The 27,942-nt window shown below is 45.1% G+C and overlaps 1 protein-coding gene across 4 annotated transcripts in view; it reads right to left on the bottom strand.

Annotated features, from left to right (window-relative positions):
- Positions 1–26,396, bottom strand: part of TSPAN18 (tetraspanin 18) — a 121,976-nt gene extending 95,580 nt beyond the window's left edge. For 2 of the 4 annotated variants that reach the window (XM_086748682.1, XM_086748679.1), the window contains exon 1: positions 26,363–26,396. The gene's annotated coding sequence lies outside the window, so the exon portion shown is untranslated. Of the gene's footprint in view, positions 1–24,519; positions 24,609–24,824; positions 25,042–26,362 lie in introns of those variants that run through there. The other 2 variants (XM_086748681.1, XM_086748680.1) reach the window with 2 other exon arrangements.
- Between the last annotated feature and the right edge of the window lie 1,546 nt (positions 26,397–27,942).

A 27,942-nucleotide genomic window follows, 5' to 3' on the forward strand; every position in this document is an offset into this window, starting at 1 on the left:
ATGCAGCATGGGACAGAGGAGGAATTTCCCTGCGGAGCAGGCTGGCAAGTAAAGTGAGGTGCAATTCTTCCCCTCCTGGTCCCTTTCAAGCAGGGAGAATCATCCGTTAGGACCAAGTGGCCATGAACAGCACAGGTTCCTGGCTAGGTGTCTTCCTGACAATGCAGCAGCTGGGCAATTTCTTCTTTCTGATTTCTACTGTTACATAGAATCTTATAAGCAAAAACCAGTGACTAAGAGTGGCTGGGACCCTCCCCTGCCAAAAGGGAGCAACTCCATCCAGCTGTCCTTCCTACTATCTCATTTTTGAATTCTACCCTGAAAATTCTCAGATGTCAGAGCACACATAAGCTTTCCATGACCCTGATGAACAATGCTGTTGGGAAGTCCTGCTCAAACTTTTTTTATTTTAGTTTTCTAACTTGATTTCATTCTTTTTAGTTATTCCCTTTACAACAGCTGAACTAACTCCTCTCCCCTGGGTGCTAACAGCCTTCATCTCTCAAATAACCTCCAGTAACAGACAGGGCAACATCAAGGGATATTAACAGAACTTCTCCGAGATAAGGATCCCAGATAAGTCTGCACTTAAATCTCACAAAGACAGGATAATACACATAGTAATAGGACAGGAGCCAAACCGCTCGAGAGGTTGCTTACACCACACCTATACCAACAGGTTTACACACTGGGAACTTATAAGCATTCCCTGCAATGGACACGACAGACCATGCTTCTCAAGGTGCCAACTTTGCTGCTGGTAAATCTGGATTCTCTGCTCTGCAGCAGGGGGAATGTGTGTGTAGGGGGGAGAAGGTCTTCAGCAACAGAGCTACAAATTCTGCATCCCCAATACAGCAGTTTCATGTACTCTTTACACTGCCCACTTCCAGGAAAGGGACAAAGACCTACAAAACACAGATTCACCAAAAACACCACGCCCAATAAGAATAACAATTTCAACAGTCTGGGTAAATCAAACTGATGGCAATTTGTTAGAGTTGCTAGCAAAAAGGCAGAGGCAAACTTTCATCCTGCAGTATATGACAGCATTGTGCTTCAGTATTTGCAGTTTTCTTTACACATCTATTTAGAATAAGACAAATATCCTAATAAAAATATATAAGTAAGCAGCACAAGAAGAGGGGGCTAACTGCTATACTTCTGCTTTGCTGATTTGAATTAACAGCATTTATTTAGTTATAATCCTTCATATAGGAAGTTTATTTATACAGACAGGGATTTGTGGAATTCTGCAGGATTAGTCAATCTACAACATTCTCAGTGCACGAATTTTAGCATCAGAATTACACTGCCTGGATATTCAATGCCTAGAGTAAATATTTGGGCTGATGAAGGTTAAACAGATTAGTGAAGATGAAGCCAGGGTTCTCTGCTTATTTACTCAGAAGCTTAAATATTGCTGCTCTTCATTTAAGAAGCCGAGTTTAAAAGAAAAACCCACAAAAGCAATAAACGAAACACTTACCCAACCTGAAGTGAGCCAGCACCAAGATTTCTATCATCTTTAGCCTGGGTAGGCATGTGACAAAGCCACACACTGAATCACAGATCTCACACTCCTTGGCCTCCTTATGGGAAATATGCAGGGGAAAAAACAGCTTCAGCGTAAGCTTGCTGCTCGGAGTTTCAGCTACACCAGGGTAATGGGATAAACAACCCCCCTCCCGGTCCTATTCAAAAGCAAGAGGGAAATAATTGGTGTGAAAACCATTTGCAGTTCAGTTACGCTTTTGAGATGTGAAGAGGTAGTTATGCACAAGGCCATTCCGGGCCTGATCCTGTCTGTAAGTCTGACTGTGGAAAGGATTTCCAAATACTCAGCAATGCCACCCATCAGTTGTCATCAAAATCAGCAATAAATTCCCACCTGTTATAGGCAGGGCAGTGTTAAACTAGGTCCAATTCCTGAGCCCACCTGTATCCCCCAGGTTTGCAGTGCCATTATTCTGCGGCAAGTCAAGGGCCAGGTCCAAAGCCCCTCCACTGCCAACAGGCTTTGGATCGGTCAGTGAAGCAACAGTAGATAAGTGTTACGAGTCAGAAAGCAAAACTCTTTGATTCCACCGTTTGATGCATGTAGATTAAGATTGAAAGCAAAAGAACAAGCTATTTAATAAAAAGACAAGACGGGTACAAAGCGGGTACAAAGCTACCACAAACTAAGAGTTTGAGGACTCAGCAGGTATTCGGAGTTCACATTTCAGTCCATTTGTTCATTTTCAATTTCTGAATCAATCTTGTTTAAAAAGGTACAGACATTAAAATGTTTTCTGTTAAGGCACCAGGAAAACAAAACTTGTATTTCAACTAAATGCCTCTGCAAAAAGCTACTCCCACTTGCTGGCTGTCCACCCTCCACTACTGCGCACCATCCATCTCCACTGAGGTTGCCTCTTGTTTACCACACTCAAGAAAATTTGTGTACCAATTTCAGACACTTTGGAAGAGGAAGAAGCGCCTTGCCTCTGCCCCAGGTCTCCTCTGCACAGATGTAACATTCCTAAGAAGCTCTCAGCTGACTGCCTTTGAAGTCTGAAGAAAAGGGGGGGGGGGGGAGGAAGGCTCGACCTTGAAAGCTACATTTCTTCCCTTAAAAGAAGAAATCTCCAGAGACTCTTGAGAGAAATAAAAAGCAAATTCTCCAGATCCTTATGTCATGCTATTTTTGAGAGGCTTTTGTTTGGTTCCTTTGCTCTTGTCATGTTTTGGATTAAAGGACTTCCACACACACAGCACACATGCAAGCCGACTGTTCCCCACACCGGATTTGTGCCGCCCGTGCCAGGCCAGGGCAGACCCCATCCCCGCTTCAGTCCCAGACCTGCCCAGGGAGAGCGCAGCACAGCCACAGCTGCGGAATCAAGTGTGACAAGAAAGTTTTGCAAACATAAACCATCAACCCAGAGTGGATTCCCACCCCCAAGCACTCCCACAGTAAGCCCCAACTTGTGATGGGCTGGGCCCTAGACAGCAGGTGGACGTGGGCACCAGCACGCCTTGGAGCACACTGTGGCCTCTCACACTGCTGTGGTTGGAAATATTGTTATTTCAGCAGACAAAGCTTGCACTTACCCCAAATTGTCAGAGGTGACCAAGTTAGCTTTAACATGGCAAAAAGGGGCTGCTTTTCCTGTTTTACTTCCCTCGCTCTGCTGCCATGTCCTCAGCGTTCCTCTCCTCTCCCAAGCTCAGCTCCTCCTCTGTGAGTCTGCCCTATTAACCTTCTCCATATCCCACCCACCCAATTTTGCACATTGTTAAACATTCAGAGCCTTTTGTTCAAGGTCCTTAAACAAAAGCATAGCTACCGCATTTCCTGGCAAGAGGCGCCTTATACCCAGCAATCACTTAGGGCAGCTTTGATAGACTCATTTCTCCCAAACACAAAAACAGGGCATGCCAGACAGGCGAATTCAAGGACACGTCCTTTCCTGAATTCCACAGAGCAAGATAAGCCCGAGAGCCTTGCACTTACTTTATCTTAACTAAGAGGCTTCCCTCATTCTCCCACTCAGTAAAAACCTAATTATTTACCACCGAGGCACGGAATAGGTTAATGTTTCCTCTGTCTTGTCTCAGCTCCCTTTGCAGATTAGGGGAAAACAATGAAGTCTCCGCACTTCGTGATATTGCTAATGCTTCCTGTGGGGATAGCAGCGCCGGCTGCAAAGAGGATTATGATTACGCTTTAAAAGGAGTGTGCACTGTACTGCCGCAAGAGGCACAGGCTTATCAGAAAAGAAACCAAGCTGCCCCCAAACTATGCACGTGGGACTCCTGCCTGCCTTCGGTTCTGGATGACGGCTCTGCCTTAGATCACACACCCGCTTATCAGGAGCGATAAAGCAGCAGCTGAGCTTGCAGGGGGCATGGATGGGGAGGGGGGGGATAAATGAGTAACGCTGTGCAAGCAGCTTGCATACATTCACCATCAGAACACACAGCAATGTTTACAGATCATCCCACCACATACATCGGCATCAAAACACGGAGATGGCCAGGGCACAACAGAGCGCAGGGGATGCGCATTCCAGTTGGGAAATCTTGAAAGAAAAAGTGTTGGTGGAGCTGTACTAGCTGTGGTGACATTGGCTGGCCTTCCACAGGCACGACTGCAAATGCTTGGAAAAGTACAGCATCGTCAGTTAGATCTGCTCTGAGCAGAGTTAGCTTTGAGATGCAGCTTCAACGGCTGGTGAAGGGTCTCTGTCAGCCCTTTCGGTCTCACTGCTGAGTGCAGAGCTGATTCAGTTGAAGAAAGAATAAGAAATTGCCACTGAGCATTCATAAGTCACGTTTTCCATCACTCTGAGCTCTCTAAGGTACCATCAGCAAGACAGCAGTTTACTCACACCCATACATCTCTACTAGCTATTACAAAAGCGACACAACAGAGTTTCTTTTTTGTAATACCAAGACTTTGGCCAAACCAGCCATCAAAAATTCCTTAGCTTCAGGTAGTGCTTAACCCAAGTGTCAGGAAGCACCTACTGCCTAATGTCCTGGTCAGCATGCTGGCTTTTTCCCCCCGTAATAGTTGCATGGTTCAAACCAGCCAGCACGAGAACCTGAGTCCCCTTGAAGTCTCACGTTTGGGATAGACACATCCTGCTGATGTGTGAGAGGGTTTTCTTGTTGTTGCATTTGGTTTGGTTGATTATTTCTTTTTTAAAACACTATCACTGTGCTTGTTCTTCTCCAAGTTATCTATACAACTGATGCAAGCTGAAGTTACACAGATATTCCCCCTCGCCCCTAATTCTGTTCAGAGGGGTTTAATAGCTCCCTACCAGTTTGCTAGAGGTGAGAACAGCGAGCAATAGCATTACGCATGCTCTCCTGGAGTTTTACAGGCTTAAAAATCAGCGAGCTTCACCTCTTCAGGCCTCACCCAGCATGGTACTGTCACATTACACACTGTTGTTCTAAGCAGTCTTTGCCACCTCCCACCACACACCAGAAAAGCCACAGAACAAACCCTCCAACCAGTCCTAATACTGAACAAAGCAATAGTTTTAAGATGCTCACAAGGCACTTCCATGAATCATTGCATGCCTTAAATCAAGCTGTTTGGCTCCTGAAGAGGGCTAAGGTCTCAGAGTCAGTGAATGCTGGATGCTTTTCACTAACCAAACAAACCACCTTGTGCTGGTACCGTTCATGTGTCTCCAGTAACCTTAGCTGCTGGGTGCCAGACTCATCTGGGTTCCCTCTCTGTACACTCTTCCTTACCATTAATCTCTGCAGAATAGAAGAAGAAATTGAGCTGAAAGACCAAAGATTTGCCTGGCTTATGGCTTTTAAAAACAGAACAAAAACTAAACCAGAAACTTTCCCACTAGCCTGCCTTCAACAAACTTGTGCTTTAAGGGACTTGTGAGCCCCTGCGGAGATCCAAATCCCAATTGACCTAACGTTTCTGACGCTTTCTTATTCTCCGAGAACAATGGGAGCAGTGACATTTGCAATAACAAATTAAATAAAGTCACGTCTTTCCAATCTTAAATCAAGTCATCATGTGGGCCCTGAGCCTTGGGAAGGCAAAACTGCAGTGCATTTCTCAATCTCACATCCTGAGAGCCAGGTGACTTAAGGTATGAAACGAAACTTCATACCTCAGAAAAAAATGTCCTGCTTGATGGTAAGTGTTTTAAAGATTATTTAAGAGGATTAATAGGATTATTTGATAACAGGTTCTGCACAAGGCGACAGTGAGAGGAAACGCAACCTTGGCAAGGAGGACCAACACAAAAGCGGCAGAAAAATAATCAAAGAAACCCATCAAGGTAAGGGATGAATAAGTAGGCTTAAGGAAAAAAAAAAAACAAAAAACCACTGAGTGGATTCAGGTCTAGATCATCATCACCTCTGCAGACAAGTCATTTTCTTTTTGGGAACATGGATATTGAATTGTATCAACAGCACCAGGACAAGCTTTCCACTCAAATCTAGTGGATATGTCTCTGCTCCTTCCAGCCTCAGTGCCTCAGATAGAGACTTTGAGTGGCATACATCATCATACTATACAGACCTCTAATACCCCCTGCAAAGATGACCCATTCACAGGATGGTCTGTTGATTTAAAACAAATGAAAAGGAGACAGAGTAAGCACATCACTTTCCCAGGCTCGACTAGCAGTGATGCAGATAGAAAAGCAGTCTACAAAGCAAAGCTCTCAGAGTTTCAGCAGAACCAATCACTGCTATGCAGGAGAAGACTGGAAGCAAGGAATCAAAAGTAAGTATATAGGTAAACTTTATACCTCTGTCCTGTTTGAGAATGCAGTGCTAAGCCTGCATACACTCTACCTTAATTAAGATTTAATTGAAGATACAAGTTACTTAGATAACTAAATGTCTGACTTTCAGTAGAGACTAGGTAAACAGAAAATTGCATTGCAGACACGGTAAACAGGAGAAGCAAGAACAATCCATCTTGAAACATGTTGTCTTCCAACATGGGCCTGAATCTCAAATGCAGTGATTCATTTCATGACCTGCACAGACTCACCAATGCATTTCTCACCAGTCAGCTCTACCACAGCAACAATTGAACCAGGCTGGCCTGAACTGACCACATCACACCAAGGAGCTCCACACTTCTGTGGCCTCTTGAGCCTCCTTCCCTGAAGGACATTTAGCACTCCAAACACTTTAAACGGGGGAGTGCTTGCTGCCCTACATGGACATATCTCGCTCTGCCTGTACAGAGACTTTAGTCTATCAACTTTCAGAAAGCAATTTGTATATTCCTAAAATCAATCAGAATCCCTAAGCTCTTACAAAAGAAAATGAAAAATATCACTGTCAAATGCCTATCAGACCTAGAAGCCTAGGTGACTGTCATACATTAAAGAAATTAAAAGGCTGCATTTGAGATAGGGATGGGAAGAGCATATACTCTTTTGAAAGGCTCTGATTAAAGCACTCTTAGTATCAAAATTCAATTTCTTTCAGGTTTTGCAAACAACAGCCTTGAGCTGAATGGTGCCAGCCTGCCTGCAGCCTTTGAGGAGATTAGGTTATTACCAGCCAACTACAAGAATCTTAAATCCAGTATTAATCCTAATTCCCATTTAACCACATCTTCCTTGTGCAGTGAAAGCTGGCTGTCCATGAACTTGCACATGCATTCTTCCATGTGCAATGATCTGTGTCACAAACAACAGATATGAAACCTCATGTATGTTTAAAAAAATACATTCTAATCTTGGTTTCCAGAAAATCCCAGTAAAGGAGAAAGACTGGAGCTGGGGAAAAGAGTGGACCAAGCTGGAATGGTTTCTGGGAGATTACAGGAATGGGACAATTTCCAGCCTAAAAGCTTTTAGCAGCCAATAACAGGAGATTTCAGCCCTGGCTTGGAAGAAAACAGGACGCATAGCCAAATCACAAGGACATAGAAGCATCTGTCACCCTGACCATATAATGCTGCGGTGGTGCTGCCAGTGTCACATCACCAGTACCAAACTGCTCAGATGATAACCACTGGGACTGCAGAAAGCACTGCCCATCACCATGGTCACATTCACTCCACCAAGACAAGTTTTGGGGGGCAAAAGATTCAACATTTCCTCTGAGCAAGCCCTTGTTCCCCTCTCCTCCTAGAGGTTCGGAAGCCATCATGGCCCACCTCGCCACAGGGGAGGGGGTCAGACCGAGGTGAGGCCTTGCCACTGTCCACCAGAGGAAAGGCCCCTCCTGCAATCCTTGGTCTCCTCAAGTTGTGCTGACACAGTCTCGCTACAAAAGCTTTCGTAACAGCTAGCTCTTCCTTTTGTAAATGCAAGGGAGCCAAAGTGCCATCCTGTGTCCTTTCCAACATCATTTTACACCAATTCCCTTTCAAATCCCATTATGGCAGCCAAACTGGGCATGGCTCAGGCTGTCAAGGCTTGCTGAATCGTCCGTGGGCAAGATCCAGTCATTCAGTACTTCCTGGCATTCCTAGGCAAGGTTCTGATCCTAGAGACAAAGCAACTGCGGATGAGGACAGACTGCTGCTTGATCCACTATCAAATGGAACAATTTTAATTCAGTTTAAAAAGAAGTTCTCACAGATATTTGGAAAAACCCCAGTAATGTTTCCTGTGTTTAAAGCACAGGAATTCACTGTGGATGAAAGGAACCTTTCAGGAAACACATCCCTAAGAGAACAAAAAATGTACTTGGCATCAGTGCTTGTTATAGGCAAGAGGACCTCCCTGCTGGCAAGGGAGTCAACATCTGCTGGAAAAGGCAAACTTTTTTTTTTAAGTAGGTAAAATAATTGCTGAAAACCTGTATTTCCATCAACCCCAAACTCAGTAGTCTGAACTCCCTAAACTAAAAATGTTACGAGATTTAGGGACAATATTATCTAATTGGAGGCACAACTAGATCTTCCTTCTCCTTGCAACTGGCTATTACTTGTTGCTTGGTCACCAGGACACTCAAGTGGAGGCCCCAATAAAATTATGGTACACTGGTGTAACAGTAGGCTGTACATCAGCTGAGCTGTGGTAGCTCTGTTTAATTTAGCAATGATAGAGTTCAGCTAGTTTGCATTACCTTTCCTTTGCCATGGGCTAAGACCACACACATGGACAACCACCACAGCTTATCCAACAGCTGGTAATGAGACAGATCTGGAATGCTGCAGAATTGTTCATATACCCTTTTGCCTAACTTCAAGCCAATATTTTGAACCAAGCACTTTCCCTTTCCCAGAAGGTGTCCTACCCATCATGCTGGCGCATATCCTGGGGCAAAGTGTCTTCAGTCTTGGGAATCTGGAAATACAAAGCTTCTTGGTGGAAATAATTACTGCTACAATGAAGACTGAAATCTCTCAGAGCAAAATAATTCCAACATGCCAAACCTCTATTTCTCTGATAGGAGAGCACAGATACATCCAGTTTGAGCAAACGGGGAATTTTCCCTGTTTACGGTCATGGGCTGGATCTCCTATGACCCTTCTCGCCTCAAAAACATAGATTAGTTTATGCAAACAAGGCCAAAAGCTGTGGAGTAGCAACTTGCAAGTTTTAGACTGTGGTTTCTGACAATCAGCGTTTCAGCACCCCTTCTTTCCTCATTCAGCCAACAGAAAGGAGAATTAGGGCTTTTAAATTATGCAGGTAATTAAAAAAAATAAAAGGAAGATGACAGAGATTCCTATTCTATTCTGCACAAGAATTACTCTCACAAGGCAACCGTAAATAAAACAAACACCTGCATTACTTTCTATCAAAGAGAGTGACTCATTCCCTTCCAATACACACCCTTCACAGACCATGCCTGCATATCCCTTTGGCCAGCCCCGCAACCTGCTTCACAGGCTCATCCACAAATGGCATGTTTCTTCAGAAACAGCAGAGGATTTTTTTTTACATTTGTGTTTAATCTGCAGAGATTAACTGCATACTTAATCACAGAAGTGAGGTTGATATGTCATGTACATACATTCCTCTGTAAATCCTACTTTTCCAACTGCCAGTACCTTCATCTTCTAGCATGGAAAAAGAGATTGTGGTAAAGAATGCAACTCAGGCTCCCTTCTCTTACACACACACACACACAAAAAAAAAAAAACCCCAAAAAACCCACCCAAAAACAAATCAGAAACTGCAAGACAGTTGCATAGTTTAAGATTTTTGTCTGCAGAACAACTATGGACACAGCAAGAGCCATTTATTTGCGTATGCAATCTTAAATTTTGAAGATTAAGCAAAATATATTTTGTGCAAGAGAACAAGTAACTAAGTTAGAAAAAGGTAACAAGATTTTTTTTTTCCAGTGATCACAGGGATTTCAGGGGGAATAATTCCTTATTAAAAATGTATTGTTTGCAATACCTAAAGCCATCTGTTATGAATTGGAAGAATCTGAGAGAGAAAAGCCTGAAAACATCCTTTAAGTACACATGAGATTGAGAAGCAGATTGTAATGCCCATGCTGGGATAAATACAAAGCAGGGGAAGGATATCTATTCCTTCCCCCAAATACATAAATACACACACACTGTCTCAAAACAAGACATTTGCTATAAGCCACATAGGAAATCATGGTCAACACACATGCTAGATGTCACAGGGACACCAGTGCTTAGTGCAGTATGCACCAGACATATCTTGGTATCCTTTAGAACAATCCAAGTCAAAACAGTTTTCCCTAAAGTTGATTTCCCCAGTGTCTTATCCAATCTAGCTTAGGATGCCCCAAGCAAGGCAATACCTCATCATACTCATCCTGAATGAGAAATGAAAAGCCTATTCCAGTCTCTTACTGCTATCCAGTCCCTTTACCTTGCTTCATCTGATGTCCCCCCAGTACCAACCCCAAAGAGACCCCTGCACCAATCCTTTCCATACTGCCTGCCAGTGCTCCTGCTGCCAGGTGGTGTGTGTTGGCAACCATACGCTTCAGCTGCAAAATGGAAAATGCTGATGCTTTGAAGATATGAAATAAGCTGGCAGCTAATATTTAACAGTAAATATGCCTTAAAAATAAATAAAAACCATTGAAAGTTCATTTGAACCTGAAAGCCACAACCTTAATGGCAAAGATGACCCTGCAGCCCAGTGATTTGGGCTCTCCTCGGGGCTGAAATTGCATGGCTAGTCCTGATTAAAAAGATAAGCACAGACAGACCCATTGCTTTAAGATATTTCAGAGACAGCTAAAGGAATGACTGAGTCTCATGGGTTTAATAACACTCACAATTTCAGTTATTTATATCACCAGTTATCCAAGGATTTACCTGGCTCCAAAGCAGAACCTTAACAGAATCTCTGTAGAGTTTGATGAGATATTCCTAACATGTCAAAAACCTCAGCCCAAAACCTAAATAAATGGAACAGAAATTCCTCACAGATACAGATAGTATCCCCAGAGGAAGATGCCTGCTTGCCTCCTGCGCAGACTTAACCAGCCCAGCTGCTTCAGGCTGCACCGGCAGGGTAGCCACAGCAGCACAAAGCTACTGCAAATACAGAGTCTGCTCGGCATCTGCGACAAGCCTTGCTGCCCAGGTCACGGCTGCTGTGTGATGCTCTGAGCTGCATGTCCACCTAGAGCCCACGGTTTCCCTTGGTTAGGATGGTGAGGCAAGATAGCCAGGAGAATCAGAGTATCCTTGGTGAAAAACCAGAGTAAGCAAACGGAGGACGTGCCTGCCTGGCTGTAGGAGACTTGTGCTCTACCTGCCACAGGTAGGATGGTCCATCCCCCCCCAAGGCCCCTCAGGTATGCAGTTGATCAGATGAGTTGCTCTGACGGTGGCAGAGCTCCCTGCTCCCCAGCAGCCACACAGACCTCTTGCACAAGAGAGGCATCCACCACACTTCAAACAGGGCGCGCACCCCAAAAACCAGTTGGGGAAGCACCAAGCCTCCAGCCTGCTCCCTGAGTCACCCCAGGAAGGGGCTGCAGGAGTCATTCAGCCACAGCAATCTGGTTCTGACTTCACTTTTTCCAGGTGGGAAGGGAGCTCCTCAGCCCTGCGCTAGCCTTTCTGGTAGGATGTTGGTTGCAGGGAGTACCTGACCTACTCCACACCTGCAGATTGGCTCAGCTGAGCATACTGAATTGGTCTGTCCAAATGATGGGTGCGTCATTCTTTCTTATCACTGGGAGAAATTGTGGCTAACAGATTGAAAGCTACTTAAAACTTCATTTCTGTCTGGATTGTCCTTTTGCAGTTGAATATCATCATTGTCACTCTGTAAGCTGAAAGGGTTAAAAAGAGACAGCAGAACCATTAGCATTTTGATAGCTTTCCACATATGTATAGCAAAAAAAGTCTTTAAAATTCATTGCACTGAGATAATCCTTCAAGTCTAGCATTTCCTCCTCAGCTTGAGGCAACCAACTAGTTTTCCTCCCCTTAATACCAAATAGAAAGCTCCAAGGAATTGCCAGGCTCGAAGTCTCAAATATGGTCAAGAAAAGCAGAGTCCTGAAGTTTGAGAGAAGCCATCTGAAGTGTCAGGTTTAATTAAGAAACAACTACAGGGGCATCATCTTAGATACTGCAACCCCCTCTAGGGACGCTGGCTTCTGTGTATCGCAGCTCACAACACATGCACAAGTTGTTTTCCTTCCAAAATGCTGAGCACATGCAGCCCCCGCTAATTTCAGCTGCCATGGAAGGTACTCAGCATCTCTGAAGAATGAACAAATTAAAAACCTTGACCCTGATTCAACACAAGCTCAGGGATTTCAGCTCTCATCAAGATAAAGGCTGAATTTTTTAACACTATTACACTCTCAAGAACAAAGCTGTGATTTTGAACTCCACAATTGGCATTAATACTCAGCAGCTCCACACCTGTGCCTGGGAAGTGGGGTTGTGGGGTTTTTTGGTTTTTTTTTTTCCTTTTTTTTTTTTTTCCTTTTTTTTTTTTTTTTTTTTCCTAGTGTGTGCCTTTTTAACAACTCCAAAGCAAATCGCTTTCTCAAGGAAGCGCCCAGGAGTGCCTCAGGGCGGAGAAAGCAGCCATCTCACTTTGTGGCTTTGATTAAGATTGCTGCAGTGAAAACAGGCAAATGCTCAGGACCACATCGCTCCTCAGACACCACTAAATGGTAGGACTCAAGGAGTCACTAACTTGTCAAGGACTATTAGGCCTGATGAGATCCTCTCCACAAACGGTTTTTTTTTTTTTTTTTGAGTAAACAAGTCAAAAAAAGCCAGTCTGTTCGAAGGAAAATGCTTGTTATAAACCTGTGCACACTTCTAAGAAAGTTTAACAGGTCAAAAGTTGGCATTCAAAAGAAAGCAAGAGTAGCAGTGAGTACAATGGGGAAAAAGAAGGTTCGGATCCCATGGCCACGACCCGTAGTCTCCCACGCTCCAATGCATATCCCAAACCACAAAATACTGACTGTTTTCGCTCAGGTAGAAATTCCCTGCCCCCAGTCCTTCTCCAAAACTTCAGAAGATCTTTGTTTCTCTATGAGAAACAACCAACCAAACAACCCTTCCCCCCCTCGCCCTCCTAAAAAAGCCCCAACCCACAAACAGAGCTTCATTTACAGAGAAAAAAGTGCTCTATCCAAATTTAGTAAATGCACAATTGACACAGTCAAAAGAAGAGAAGGCCTTAACAACATATCACTGAGCTGTACAGGACATTTGGCTCAGCAAAAGAGCAGCAAGGCAAGCCATTTATTTAGCTGGGAAAAATCTTCCTATAATACAGGAAATATTCCTTCCTCATTTTTTAAACTCAAAGTATCTTTTCTAGGAGCAAAATTTGGATAGGTGCTATGAAGGAAGAAAGAGTGACTCTGGGACTTCTGTAATAGCAAGATTTATTATTTTCTAGCCTGCTACAAGTTTCCCATGATGCCCTCGACAAGTCATTTTGATTTTGCTTAAATCAGTAAAATGAGTATTGGTAAACAGGATTCTCTGCCTCAAAAAGGTGCTCCAAAGACACAATCCATTTGCAACTGAGAGATGTTCAGATAATGTGGACCACACAGAACGTCGATAAACAAGTGGCAGATAATCACTGTGACACAAAATAGAGAGGCTACAGCTGCCAGAAAAATTCTGAGCAACAGACTCATTCTGGTGGGCTAGTGCATGGGTAGTTCAGACGCCTGCCCAATCTGTTCACGCAGGCACGCCGCACTGTTTCATCATCCACCAGTCAATCTCTGATTTACATCCAGGAGTATACACAACACATGCTACTAGGAACGCAAATCCTCTTTTGAACGCATTTACAGTTATTGGAAGGGTGAGAAAATCACCTTATCATCAGTTACAGCAACTGCATCTGTTTCACCACCTCCTTGCTAAACAGTAACGTATCTGGACAAATTCTTGCTTTACTAGGCAGAATTAATCACAAGGAAAAAAGCTCAGGGACTGTAGAACAGGAAAGGGGAAGGAAGTGACAAATCTTGTGCATGCAGAGTTACCTACAAAGCTGCAAGATCGCCAGGCTCAGGCGCTCTTACATTTAACCATATTCCATGTAAAAACCAATGTTTGGTCCCACTCCATACTGTTGCACTTCATAAAGAACCAAAGATTACAGCTGAAGATTGCAGCTTCATCTTAAGTGACAATCTACAGGTGTAGTCTTGTAGGATGCCAAGGGAAACTGATTCACTATGTGGCTTCTTTCGGGCTCCTTCAGCTTTAAATGAGCAGTCCTAGACTGCAACATCAAAGCCCACAGGAATCCAGCTCCAGCCACAGAAGGGATTTTGCAAGTCCATCTCAGCTAACAGCTGGGGCACGCAGCCCTCATCTGGGTTAGGGGAAGCCCTCCACAACGCTATCCGCATGTCTAGCCTTATTTCAACAGGACGAATTTGTAGTGTAGCTCAACCACACATCTAAGTTCTCACTTTACTGGAACTATTTTCACACTAACCTGACTTTTTTTTTTTTCAGTTCTCCATCCCTGATTCAGAAGGAGAAGAAAAGAGTGAAGTCTTAGATCAATAGCTTGCTTTTCTCAGGAATTTAAATATACTTAACAAATGTGCAGAATATGGATGTGAAATAGAAACAAAAAAGTCTGGTAATTCTCTAATTAGAAGACACAAACTGACTTTTGTGGGCAGCCTAGACCTCAAAAAGGTCTCATATAATTTCCAAATGCCAGCTATCGTTAACAGCACAGTCTAAGCCTCTGAAAAAAAAAAGCAGCAGCTTACCTTCATCCTCCTAGGGATCTAAGGAATCTTAGCAATCAGCCTCCTAGAGTTTCCTTTAGAGGTTCCTTTAATGACTGTAACCAGAAGAAGCAAGAGGCAGAAATCCACTGATATTTCAAAGCTAGAAGACTTAGATTTGATTAATTTAAGAGAAAAATTTTATTTTCTTAGATCAATTTTTTGTGAAAACATATTAAGAGACTATTGTAATCTAATATTTGAAAATAAGTATTGCCTTTTTATCACTAAAAAAAAAACATAAAAGCAAAGCATAGGGTATTTTCATTTGTTCTTTCAAACACTTTGCATCTGGGGTCCGCACCTCTGCCTGGGAGGCACACACATTGGAGCTCATCTCGCATCCAGGAGTGCTTTGACGTTGTAAGATTTCCAGAGTTGACTGTGCGTTGTGGATTCCTCTGTGCTGCACCCAGCAGAGCTGGGTGGAGATCCTGGTTCTTGTTTCCACTAGCGCGGGCCTTCTCCTGCCCCATGCTTCTGTGGGGCAGAAGAAACACACCTTACCTTATGCCTCCTACTTTAAATTGAAGGAGAAGGAGGGGTGAAACCATAAAGGCAAGCTCAGACTCCTCACCTACCACAAGATGAACAAAAGTCTTCTTAAAACAGGTTAGCAGAGACCATCTGACAAGGCACTTGGCTTCTTAGAAACAGGAAACTCCCGTTATTCAAACCTCAAATACACAGCAAGTGCCTGGCATGTTTTGCCTTTAAGAGGAGTGTTCTGTCTTTGCCTATGCAATGATGAAGCTTCAACCCCCAGCCTTTTTTCCCTCCCCTTTTTGAAAAGCAGGGGGAACAAAATACAAAGTAAAGGCAGAGTAGCAGATCAGAACTGCAGTGTGCACCTCAATTTTGCAATCCCACCTTTTACAATGGAGGAAGCCCCTGAAAGCTCCCCTTGGCTGCCAAGCAGCACACAGCAGCACCCCAGGATTCAGGTGGCTGAGCTGTCCTGGAACAACCAGATCCAGATCTTTGATGATGCAGAGAGCAACCACAGAGAACAAATGCCCTGGCTAAGCACATACCTAGCTTATCTGTGATCCCCTCCTGGCTTTCTTCTTGTTGTCTCCTCACTCTCCAAGGAGAATTAAGAAAGGATGAAGAGAGGATCATTTTCCGCTCCATAAAACGGGGGGGGGGGCGATGGGGGGGGAGAAGACATTGGAAGAAAGAGGCCTATTACTGAAACCATGTGTTACCCCTGCCATTGCTGAGCTCACTGCAATCAAACCAGTGGGACAGTGTTTCATCCTGTTCCAAGAAGCTCCTCTCTTGCCCTAAGCATTATTTTTCCTACCCTGCCCAACAATATTGGCCCACGCACAAATAGATCAGTGTTCAGCTATATTTTCCTTAGCTGCTTAAAGTGCTTTTCTAATAATATTCCTCAGAGAATGCAGGGGTTTAGGAGCTGTATAGCCTTGACCCTGCCAAAATACACCAGCAGCGTCAGGGTCAGTCACTCTCCTCCTGTGACTGACATGCTGATTATTTTGCCAAGGCCTCCAGAGATGCTTCACTCCACTTCAGAAAGACCACATCCAGGGGAGACACAAACCTTCAGAACCAGTGAGAAAAGACAGTAAGGCCACTGAAGGACACACAAGGACACCTGGATGGGAACTTAGTTTCTCATCCCAACACATTTTTTTGAGAGTTAAAATATTTTTTTTCATTTCACAGAGGGATGAAGGTTTGGAATCCACCTTGGAATCCTTCATGCAAAAACCCATGTGCTCTAGAAGAGCAGTCCTGCAGCTAGAATATGCATTTCAGGCATGTAGGAAACCTGCTTTCAGGACCCTGTTTTGGATTTGTGACAGCATAGGTGAAAAACCCAAACCACTTGGCTCCTAACCAGCATCTCTGTTTTGACTAAGAAATTCTATCCCAAACGCAAGAAATTCACCCAAGGAGAACTGAGTGGAGACCAACCCTTTCCCACAAAGCAGTACTGGTTTCAATAAATCAGCATTTTCTGCAGGCAAATTGTTTCCTTGAAAAACTCCCAGCCAGTCCCAGCCTCAAGTAGTAACCAGTGTGGTTTCTGCTGAAGACCTAAGCCTGGAAGCAACCCACCCAAAAGAGGTTCTGTTTAGGAACAGCTCGCCTTCACTATGCCAAGCCAATATAATGCAGAAGAAACAAAGGAGGTTTCCTGAAGTTTGCCCTGACACCTCAGGATTCTTTTTTCTCCTAAACCAGTAGCTTGTATTGTTAAACGGAGGAAAGGAGGTGTGGTGGGAAAACCTCACACACTCCATTCTTGTTTACTTTATTTGTTCCTCAGTCTGTGTAAATTGAGACAGCAAAAACGTTCCTGATGCCCAAAAGAGGGTATGCGTGTACGTACGTGTGTGGTAAAAGCTTTGGAGCCTGGCCTGTACTTTATGTGGACAACTTCGCACATTGGGCCAGACAGCATCTTTTTCTTCTGTAGCTCTAAGGAGAGGTAAACCTGTTGGCAGAGGGAGTTAAAAGAAAACGTACAGTAATATCACTGATGTATCTCACAGCTTGTCTTGCTGATTTAAGACACTTCCTAGGAATTGGCTTGAAAGCACGTCCAAAAGTACAGCCTCCTTAAACTATGTCCTCCAGAAAGAATGCTTTTCCTCTTCTAAAAACAGGATTTTATGTGCAATACAGGATTATCCTCCGTAGGTCACTGACACTCCATGGAAGCCTGTGTAAGAAGGGCTATTTAGATCTGTTCCCACACTGAATTTTTTGGCTTCTCTTCCTTTATTGCCAAGAATATTTCAACTGAAACAACATCTTTGTGCCTTTGAGGATCTCTGCTCCTGCTGCCATTTCCCCACCTGGAGCTATAATCCTACGCTTGTCACAAACCCCGCCACTGCTGCCGAAGTTATTACAGCTACAATCTGCAGATTATAGCAACTTTTAATAGGGGATAAGCAGCAGGAAAAGGTGAGTTTAAGCAGCAAAGAACCTGCTGGTTCAAAGAGCCCTATTATTAATATTTATTATTTTTAAGCATTCATTGAGTGCGGTAGAAGATGAAAGAATGAACTGAATACAAGAACCAAGGAACCGAGTTTATGTAAGACAAGACAATGGGAGAGCATAAAGAATGGGTAGAGTGTCTGGGGTCTGGGGAGGAGGGGAGCCAAAGAAGGGGTTGTAACAGCAAGGGAAAAAAAAGCCACACCTTTTATCAACAAGATGTTCCTAAGAGTAAGAATTCTGAAGAGAACTAAAGAATTCCTCAGCATCTAATCAGAACTGTTCCCCATAGGGGGTCTTCTGAGCGTTATTACAAGGTATTGGCATATCTTTAAAAAACAGAGCTTTGATCATAAAAAGCAAGTGTGTGGAGGGGGAACTGGAAAAACAACAAAAGGAAATGGGACTGCATCTCACCCCGTGGTACGAGGGCAAAATCTAGCCCTGGACAGACACCTTACAAAGCTCCAAGTAAATCCATTTAGGCCTTGTGTAAAAGGTTAGAATGAGGCACACTTCTCACTCAGTTCCTCCATTGTTGGCAAATTCCTCTTCTTTCCCAAAAATGCTTTGCCCCTGTTGCCCCAGAAGGGCCCCCAGTTGGTACTTCTCTTTCCTAACAAAGACGCTTTTGCCTTGCACCATTTTAAACCTTCACGCTTTCAAACAACAACCCATGACGCTTCACAGTTTTGCACTTTACTGAGATTAGCCAACAAGAACATTCATCATACCCACATGCTGGGGCTACTGTCTTCATTTTCACAGCTGGCGAAACAGATGCTCAGAAAAGCAATGCAACTTGCCCAGAGCCAGAGAGGCTCTACAGCAGGCTTATGTCAGCAATGCTGGCATTTGCACCTCTCAGTTCTGAGCAGCAAAATCAGTGATAGGACTTGGGAGTGAGACTCCAACCCCCCTCCCAATGCCTTCTGCTCCCCAAGGCTAGGGCAGAGCTTCAAAACTGTTCCCAAAGAGCATCATGTTACAGAAATACTACAAGAAATCCACTACAGACTGGAACTTGGAACTATCTGCAGCAGCACTAACAAAGAAATTTGATGTTTTTAAACCAGACTGATTCTTCTCCTGCCAAGCCCTCCACACGCTGCAGTATCAAAATACGAACACACAAAATGCAAAGCATGAAACCTTCAAGCTGCCTGCTCTCTTCAACACAGTGAGGAGAAAAGAAAAAAAAAATAATCTAAAATCTCCTCTCAGTCTCTGGGAAGCCCTGTTTCTTCTTAAGCTCATCAAACTGTTGTTCCTAACTGATGTTTCCCTTAACATTTAAAAAAAAAGAAATCAGCTTTAATTGGCAAAGCATCACTGTATTTAAATCCTTATCAGTTCAGAAGGTCTTTTTTTCGTGACTGTGAACCCAGAATCATTCATCACATCAGCAAGGTGTCACATTGTCAATTCTCAGGCTGCCAAAGCAAAATGTAGGTCAAAGAGATCTATTGGTGCTTCCAGCCTTGTGCCTTGAGCATTTCCAGAACCAGCTCTCAGCTTTTCCTGTATCATACTCTGAAAAACAGCTTGGTGAAGCTCTAGGAGATCCCTGTTACGTGTCTGTGCTTCAGCCATATTCCCCATCGGAAGCAAAAGCTTTGTTAACCAGCACTAAATAAATGCCTCGTTCTAAGCAGCTCCAATAATCCCCTCTGACATTAACAGGAACAAAGGGTAGTCAGCAGTTCAAAAATACATCAGATCCATCATCCATCCCTCTTAAGAACATTTTGAGACATTCAGTCCTTTATTCTTAATTATTTCTCACACATGTACATTGTGGATCCGCCATATTATTATTAAGTCTCATCAATTATTATCAGCCAAGACTGACATCAAAAAGCACACTGTTTTCAAATGATTACAGAAATAAGTACATAGTCAACAGTGACAGCGACTCCCATTCCAAAATCCACTGAATTTCCATACCCCCATCTCATTTACCCTGGCAGCAAGTTTTGAGAAATTCACCTGGAAGGCACCCACAGGTCCCAGAGACTTCCATGAGAAACAGGTTCTCAGTGGGTCTGAGAAACCAGCCCAGTAGAGGCACAAGCTCTCTCTGTACAAGAAGATCTGGTTCTCTTTGCTCCCCAAGAAAATGAGATATATCATCAAGTGAGCCAAGAACAGACCCGGTCGTTGCTTTCCCAGCATAGCGTGTTCCAGTTCAGTGCCCTGTGAGGTCCATGTCTCAAGAACAGGCAAACTGCCAGTCAGTTCATTTAAACCATTTTTCCTGCAGAAGTGTAGACACCACCGTTTAGTGCAATCTCTCTCACAGACTGTCATACACTGAGCTTTTCGTAAGGAGTAAATATAGTAACTGTTTCCATAATAACACTAAAAATACCCCAACAGATTAAATTCAACAGATGAAACAGGGCCATAAATACGTATGTCTAGCAACATGACCAAAATCACCCTTCTCTAAACTGGGCATTGGGCCATGAAAAAAGGCTGCTAGCATTACAATTTCAGTGCTGAGTTTTACGAGCAGCACAGAGCTGCAGAAACAGTGAGTCCTGAGCTGTACCCAGGGCCTCTGAGCTCCCGAGCCCCTACCAGGCTGTGCCACTGACCTGTCACCATATGGTCCCATACCCCGTTCTGCTCATCTATCTTGTTGGCTTTGCAGACATGTGGGTTGGCATAAAATGTATTTAAAAGTGTTTATGACTCAAGCGAGAAGTCTGAAAGAATGTAAGAGCTATGATCATCTCTGCTATACTGCATGACTTTTCACATTAGCAGCTTGGTTCAGTTCCACTTCCCGAGGATCAACAACCATTCTAAGAGTTTGTCCTGATGTCAACATCACAGATATGAGGAGTAAAGAGGACACTGGTTATACTGCTTCCAGAAGACCAGCTAGGGCAGACTCCAGATAATGCTGGGCACCACACAGATTCCCCACGGAAGCCCGTCTCTAACACGGCTATGTGTCAGCTACATGAGGAGGGCAGAAGGGCAGGAACAGAGATGGACTAAACACAGTCAATCAGCAGCTGAGCAAACTCAGGCCTAAACCCTAATTCACAAAATCACGCACCCCCTTTAATAATCACAGAACCAAGTAGTATCAAGCACATGGATGAGATTCAGTTTCAGCACTGTTCATTTCATCAGAAGCACCTTCTATTTCTTCTTGAAGTGATGATCTAAGTGATGGTCTAAAAAATCTGAACTTCATTTGGGTTTAAGAATTTACTCTTCTGCAGTGACCTTTCAATTTTTTTTCTCCACTTCAGACCAGGTTTATTTAGTAAATATATAGCAAAAGGAACATCCTGAGGGCCAAAAAAAAAAGCCCCAAAGGACAAGAACTCCCAGAGACTTACCAATTGTTGGGATCCTTGGAAGGACTACACAGACAGGAAAGATTCTGTGCAGAAACAAGACCCATACTAAAAACCTGTGGTAGTGAAAATCCCACGATAGTAAAAAATCCATTTCCATCATCTCTGGGGACAGTGACAGAATACTGGTTTTGGTTTTCTTTTAACTGAATTTGGTAAGGGTAAATTTGACACCATCTGAATACTCTCAATTGCATGTAATATCTGCTGCATGTCCACCAAACATGAAGCTTTCACATTAGGCATATGGTCATTCAAAGCTTCCTGTATCAAGACACCTGTAGAGGCAATTTAGGAAAAAAAAAAAAAAAAAAAATCACACATACACAGCTCACCAGGATACTGAGCCCTTTCTGCCTCAACCTCTGAGGAAGATCGATAAAGGACAGCACCTCCAGCACAGCTCTGCTTCCCTGGAAGAGCACATGCTGCTTCTTAAAAAACTTTGGGAATATGGAAATCCTTCAGGCCCATTGCTAGAGAACAGAAGGTGGCAGACGTGCAGAAGCAAATCCCATTTGGGGTCAATTTGTAAGAGTAAAACGTCTTTATAATTTGTTTCTTTAAATCTCATCTGTGCAAAAATTAAGAAAAAAAAATCATGCTGACAAACTGGTTTAGCAGCTGGTGTGGTTAACAAAAAAAAAAGATCAATGCACTCCTTCCTATAGCCACTTCTTTCAGTCTCAGAAAATTTACACTAAATTAGCCCATGACAGATCTTTACCAATGCAGAAATGATAAACAGCAAAGCAGCGGCTAAATGCTCCAAGGCAAGAGGTTGGGGGCAGGGGGGAATCCGTCAGCTCTTTGGTGGGCACTGAATTAACCCGAATCCTCTGGAACTAAGGGACAGGAGAACTCATTCACCTTTCTGGAAACTCAAGACTGCAAGAGCAGTGAAAAGAAAAGAAGAAATGTTGGTACAGAGGAAAGAGCAGACACAAGCAGGATGCTGAACTGTGCAGTCACAAGCCATGGTAGGACCAAATGCAACTCAGATGTCGTATCGATTACAAATAAGATAGAAGCAATCATTAGAAAGCAAAGGTCCAGACATCTGGAACATATCTTCCAATGAAATACAGTTAAAGTCCAGCAGTCTTCCCCAGTGCTGAGAAGTGCTGGGAAGGGAGGGAATGGACAATACAATATATTTAAGGAAGTTTTAGAAGGAATAAGCATCATGAGAAAGAACGGAGTTGTCTGGACTGATTTTTCTGTACAACCTTTTTCTTCCTTCATTTGCTACTTCCAATTAAGATCAGCAATCATCTCCAAGGGGAAAAAAAAACCCAAACAAATTAAAAAAAAAGAGGACTCCTAAGAAATAGATTAAAAGGGAATGAGCAATTGGACATCCCAAACAGCTTATTCCTTTGCATCTTGGGGGAGAAATACACAGGCTTTGCCCCTTATGCAAATATATTACTTGGTTTTGAGCCGCTATTTTAAAGTGAAAAGTAAAGACCACCACTTCCCAAAGAAAGTTACTTTCCAACCCTCACCATGATACTTGCAAAATCAAGAAAAATGGATCCAAACATCTTTCCTCACATTTCATTGATAAGTCAGTTTACACTAAACAAACAAACAAGAAGTCATGCCAATGTTAGTCAAAGACTCCTGAAAAAAGCAAAAGTAGGCATTATCTTGCAGCAACACCCCCAAACAAGGACTGCTTCAGCAGTCTCGCAGGATTAGCAAGGAGTATAGATATTCATCTGGTTTAATTACAGCCGCCAAACTACCACCTCATGGAATGACTCATCTTCAAGATGTCAAGAACTCTGCGCCACTTCACAAAACTCTTCAAATACAACTTGGACCACCATCTGCTTATTTAGATACTGTAAGGCTCAGTTTTGCAGCATCTGACCTTCTCATCTCACATCCTTCCTGAAGTAAGACCCACGGCCCCATAAATCCAGTAGCTTCTGTTCCCAGAGCAGTTGTGTCTGTTTTCCCGCAGCCTGGTGAGAACAGACAGGACTCGAGATAATTAAATAAAAACACAGGAACTGCATTATTTATTTTAAAGGAAAAATGTGTCTTCTAGGAAGAAAGTTCTTTATTTGGACAAATCTGTAAGCTGTTTATCAGCTTAAACTCATTATCTGCCCATATGGTCTTAGCACTGTGGTTAAAAAAAAAAAAAAAGGGCATGCACTAGCTGATGAAATGTCATCTGCCCTTATGCCAGAAACTAGTATTTTTGCATTGACGTCAAATTAGGAACCTTGCCACAAGTGAAGGGCTACCATAAGGGTAGTCATAATATTTTAATTACGAAGGGATCTTATAGAAAGCAGCAAGGAAGGCAGGGGCAAAGCAAGAAAACCCATTCACAAAAATATGAAGCAACTTCATTTACTTTTTGCCTCCACTGCTCTAGTTCTTTTTGTCTGGGGAAGTGGGGTAGGAAGAGAGTGAGCCAAGTTAAAAAGAAAGAAAAAAAAAGGGCAATAGAATGAAACTCTACAGCCAATAAACACACATCAAAGCATGAGATGGCTCTGCTTCAACTGCCTACAGTATTCAACCTGGGATAGATTAAGGCAAGATAAAAGGTGCTAGAAGGGAAAATACTACCCCTAGAGCAGCACAGACCCTCTTGCCCAGCCCTAACACTGAGAGAACGCCAAGGTCCCAGCCAGCTCTGCTGCACCGCCAGCAGCAAGCGTACACGACAGACCCAATTTTACGGAAACTCAAATTTGTCCACCATCGTCTACTGTCAGGGACTAGCTCCACACAGTGGAGGTGGCCTGAAGCCCTTCCCGCTCCCCCGTCGAGCCGCTGCAGCGGAGCGGGAGCTGGGTTTATTGATTCCGTGAGTCACAATTCGCCACGGGACGCAGGACCAAAGGTTTAGCACAGGACATTAAACCTGACTGTCTGAGCTGTCAACTTGGTTATTCCAAGAACAGAGAAACAAATTGGAGTCACAGTAACAGATGTTACTCACCTTTTACGAACTGCAATATTATTCCTGGTTACAGATACAGTCTCTGCCTTTTGAAACAGACCTGCAATCCTGTGTGTGTGAAATTATTTGGACTAAACAACACACAGGCAACTTGGCAAAGGACTTAAGGATAGCTCAGCATTTTCATATGCACACAATGATTCCCGTTTCCCTTTCGCCCAGCCCCTCCCTGAGAAAGTATAACACACGTTAAAGCAGCCAAAAATGAGATCACTCCAGGACAGAGTCATTCGTTGCCTTCAGCTGAGGAAAGGATGCAAACACTCAGACCTCACTCCCCTTTTGTCAAAAACACGCTCGGCCTTTTCTCGGTTTCCACTGTGGGGAAATTAAGTTGCTGGGATGTGTTCTAAGTTTTAAGCAAGCCTGGAAACGGAAGATCGGCGTTCTTCCCAGGATGTCTTATCCTTACACCCCAGGGGGAATAAAGGGATTTCCCCATAATTTACAAAGGAAATCTGAAATACTTACCCTGCGAGCGAAAGCCGCCCCCGGCTTCAGTTCGCTCCTCCGCACCGAGGAGCCAAGCGGAGCGGCTGCGGGGGCTCCGCGGAGGAGCCGGGCTGACACCGCACAGCACGCAAGCCCTCTCGTGGAAACCGCCAGCATCGCCCACCCGAGCCCGAGCCCTCCTCCTCTTCCTCCTCCTCCTCCTCCTCCTCCTCCTCCCTCCGAGCCGGCCCCGGCCCCTGGCCCAGGGCACCGCATCCCCCCGGTTCCCACTGCATCCCGCCCGACCCCTTCCCAGGGGACAGCTACCACCCCGCCACCCGCACCTCTCACGCGTTCGGACAGCCAGCAGCTTGTGTGGCGAGGCGGCTTGTGGGAAAGGTCGGCTTTGCAGAAAGGGTGGGACAGTCAGTAGAAATTTTCCTCTTGCTTTTGCTGGCAGTCCGGAATAGCTCAGAAAAGTTAAAATTCTTCCTTGCTTCTTCTCACCCCACTATGCCGAAATTCACGGCAACTGTGTCGCATGGTATTTTAGCTTACGCCAACAAAAGTGGTACCTCAGCTACATCAAACACGGAATTGTCAACTGCCTTCCCGGAAGGGCCAAACATTTGACCCATTTTGAGACACTTTACAAATACACCAGTGAAAGCAGATGATAAAGAAGTGCACCTGTGCAGTCGAGTTTGAAAGATTTCCCCCCAAATTGTGAAAAAAAAATATATCAAGAATGCACCCACTGCGCCCAATGGCATCCCTATCACTTGCTCTCAGTTTGTATACTTCTGAGACAACTGCTGCTGCTCCTTACAGAAGCACTAAATACCACACGAAGCGTTTCACTGGTAGAACCCATCAAATGCTTGGATACGTGCTGTTGAATTAAGACAGCTCAGTAATAACTTCCCCACACTTTTCACCCAGTAAAAACCCAGGGCGAGCCCACGCTCACGACTTGCGTGCGTACGCCCAGCCGGGCACCCAGCCATCCCCAGCACGCTGCTGCCCAAGGAGCTTCAGTAGCCACCGGCTATTGACTGCAATACGTGCCTAGAGTCTATTAACCATGTTCAAATTTTCTCTTATTAGAGAAATACAAGCAGTAATCAAGCTGAGCTTACTAATTGCTGAGAGAAAAAAAAAAAAGAAATTACAATTAGCAAACATGCTTCACAGAAAGCCACCCAAGTACAATGCATCCAAAAACGCTGCTTGCTCTCTCACTGCGATGTTTAAATGCAAAAGTTATGACAAAACTTTAAGTGCCCAGCTGTCGAGCTGACCAAACCCACGCATCTCAGCGGGGTGGCACCTCACTAACTTGCGGTTATAAATCTCTCTTGGAAAGTGGGGGGCGGCGGGATCACAGTTCGCCGATCAGCAAAGCGGGAAAGAATATTCCTACCGGTCCGGACCAAAGTCAGGAACACGGGCGACTCCCCCACCCTCTCTCATCCCAACTTCAGGGGTGGCAGCACACCCCAAAACGCCGCAAAGGCCGGGCGGAGCGCCCCGGGCACAGCCTGCAGGCACCCACCGGCTCCTCCGCTCGCAAGGGAGGTCCCAGGGGGAGGAGAGGCACAACAAAATACAGAGACATGGAGGGCGGGCTCTGAGGCTCCCGGGCACCGACCCCGGAGAAGTGCTGCCGGCGGGGCCAGCCGGGGCTGCCAGCGAGCCCCCCGCCAGGCTGGCATGTCACACCCCACACCCCCCCCCGCTCCCGAAACTTGCACGCCCACTACCACCCCCTCGGGGAAACACCGCGCCGGCGGGGGCAGCCGAGCCCCCTCCCGTGCGCGGCGTGTCGGGGAGTCGGGACCGAGGAAAGGCTGGCACCGAGGAGCGAGCCCCGGCCCGTTACCTGCCGGCGGCTCCCGCGGCGGCGGCTCCCGCGGCGGCGGCTCCCCGGGGACAGGGCGGGCAGCTCCCGGCCGCGCTGCGCTCCCACTGCCGTGCGCGCCCCGTGCCCGACAGCCGCCGACCCCACCGCTGCCAGCGCAACCGGCCCCGCCTCCCGGCCGTGCCCCTTCCCCGCCCCCGCCTGGCTCGGCCCGGCCCGGCCCGGCCCCGCCCGCTCGCCCCTCGCGCTGCTTCGACGGCAGGGCGCGTTTCTGCCCCTCCCCTGCGCCCCTCCCGTAGCGTCCCTGGGCTGGGGGTGCGGGAGCGGCACCTCGTGCGCCGGAGGAGCAGGGGCGGGTGGTGAGTCCTGAGCCCCCCCTGAGCTGGCAGGAGGCACCGGAGGGAGGAGAGCTGCCCGCTCCCCGTCTCACGCCTGATGGGCCGGGGGTGATCCCTGGCATGCAAAAGAAAGGGACCCAGAAAGAGGGAGGAGGTCACTTGTTGGCCGGTGTAGTAGCAAGAACGGCCCAAATGTGCTCGGAGGTCTGCCAGAGAAACTTCGGACAAAGAACAACGCCGCGGGATTGGAAAGCCTTTAAAAAATGCACAGCAAACCCAACGGCGAGCCTGTGTTGGTGACACGGGAAAAGCCAACCCTCCTAAGCCTGGTTTCCTAAGGAAACACGGCCTGTGCAGTTCTGCTCTGTGTGCGTGCCAGTAACTTCTGAGCCAGTTAAACAATTAAGTTTGACAACTACAAATTTCAGAAAAACAGATAACTGCCTAGGAGAGGTCATCTGTTTGACTGCTCTTGCATACAGGACAATATCCTGAGTCCAACAGCATCCTACAGACACTAGCGAATCTACCGGGGGGTTCAACTCAACTGTCCCCTCAGGAAATCACACTTTGCTGGTCCTGGTGCTCACAAAAGTACTTGCTGGGCTGGAGGGAAAGAAATTGAGGGAGGAAAACATGTGCAGAAGTAACGCTGTTTACTCTCAGTAACAATCAATAGCTCAGGAGCAAGGGCGTTAGTAAATTGGACGCCGTGCTCACATATAACAGCAGGGATAGCACCAAGGAGTGTGCAATCTTGCAAGGGCCAGATCTTGCAAGTGGTCCGATGCAGACAGGTCCTTGTGCTAACAAGAAGTCCTGTTTATTTCATGATGCCCTACAAGATGGGGGATGCAGATCTGGACCCTCAAAGCTTAGTAGAAGAACAAGAGACAATGTGAACGTGTAACAGTGCAGTGCAGAGGGAAAAAAAAGATGCACCAGCATCTCTGCATAAATATCTCTGCTAATGGCCCATATATCTGGTCATGAACAGTTACAAGGCTCCCCAGGTGCAGATATTAATTGGCGTTGGCTTCCTTTTTTTTCTTAATGTGATATAAAAATAGGGAAATACGCATAGAATTTAACAGTTATGGTCCCAAATTCATTTCTGTGTAACAGCAAAACTAGATCACACAACCAGAGCATATTTGCGCCGTATGTTTTGTTACAGCCTATTGCTTAAGACAGGCAATCATTTCAAGGTCTGGTATTTTCTTGTAACATTTGGGCCCATGTTTTTCCATTTCTGTTTCACTA

The sequence above is a fragment of the Chlamydotis macqueenii genome, chromosome 5, assembly GCF_036417535.1.
Source record: "Chlamydotis macqueenii isolate bChlMac1 chromosome 5, bChlMac1.mat, whole genome shotgun sequence".
Lineage (NCBI taxonomy): Eukaryota > Metazoa > Chordata > Aves > Otidiformes > Otididae > Chlamydotis > Chlamydotis macqueenii.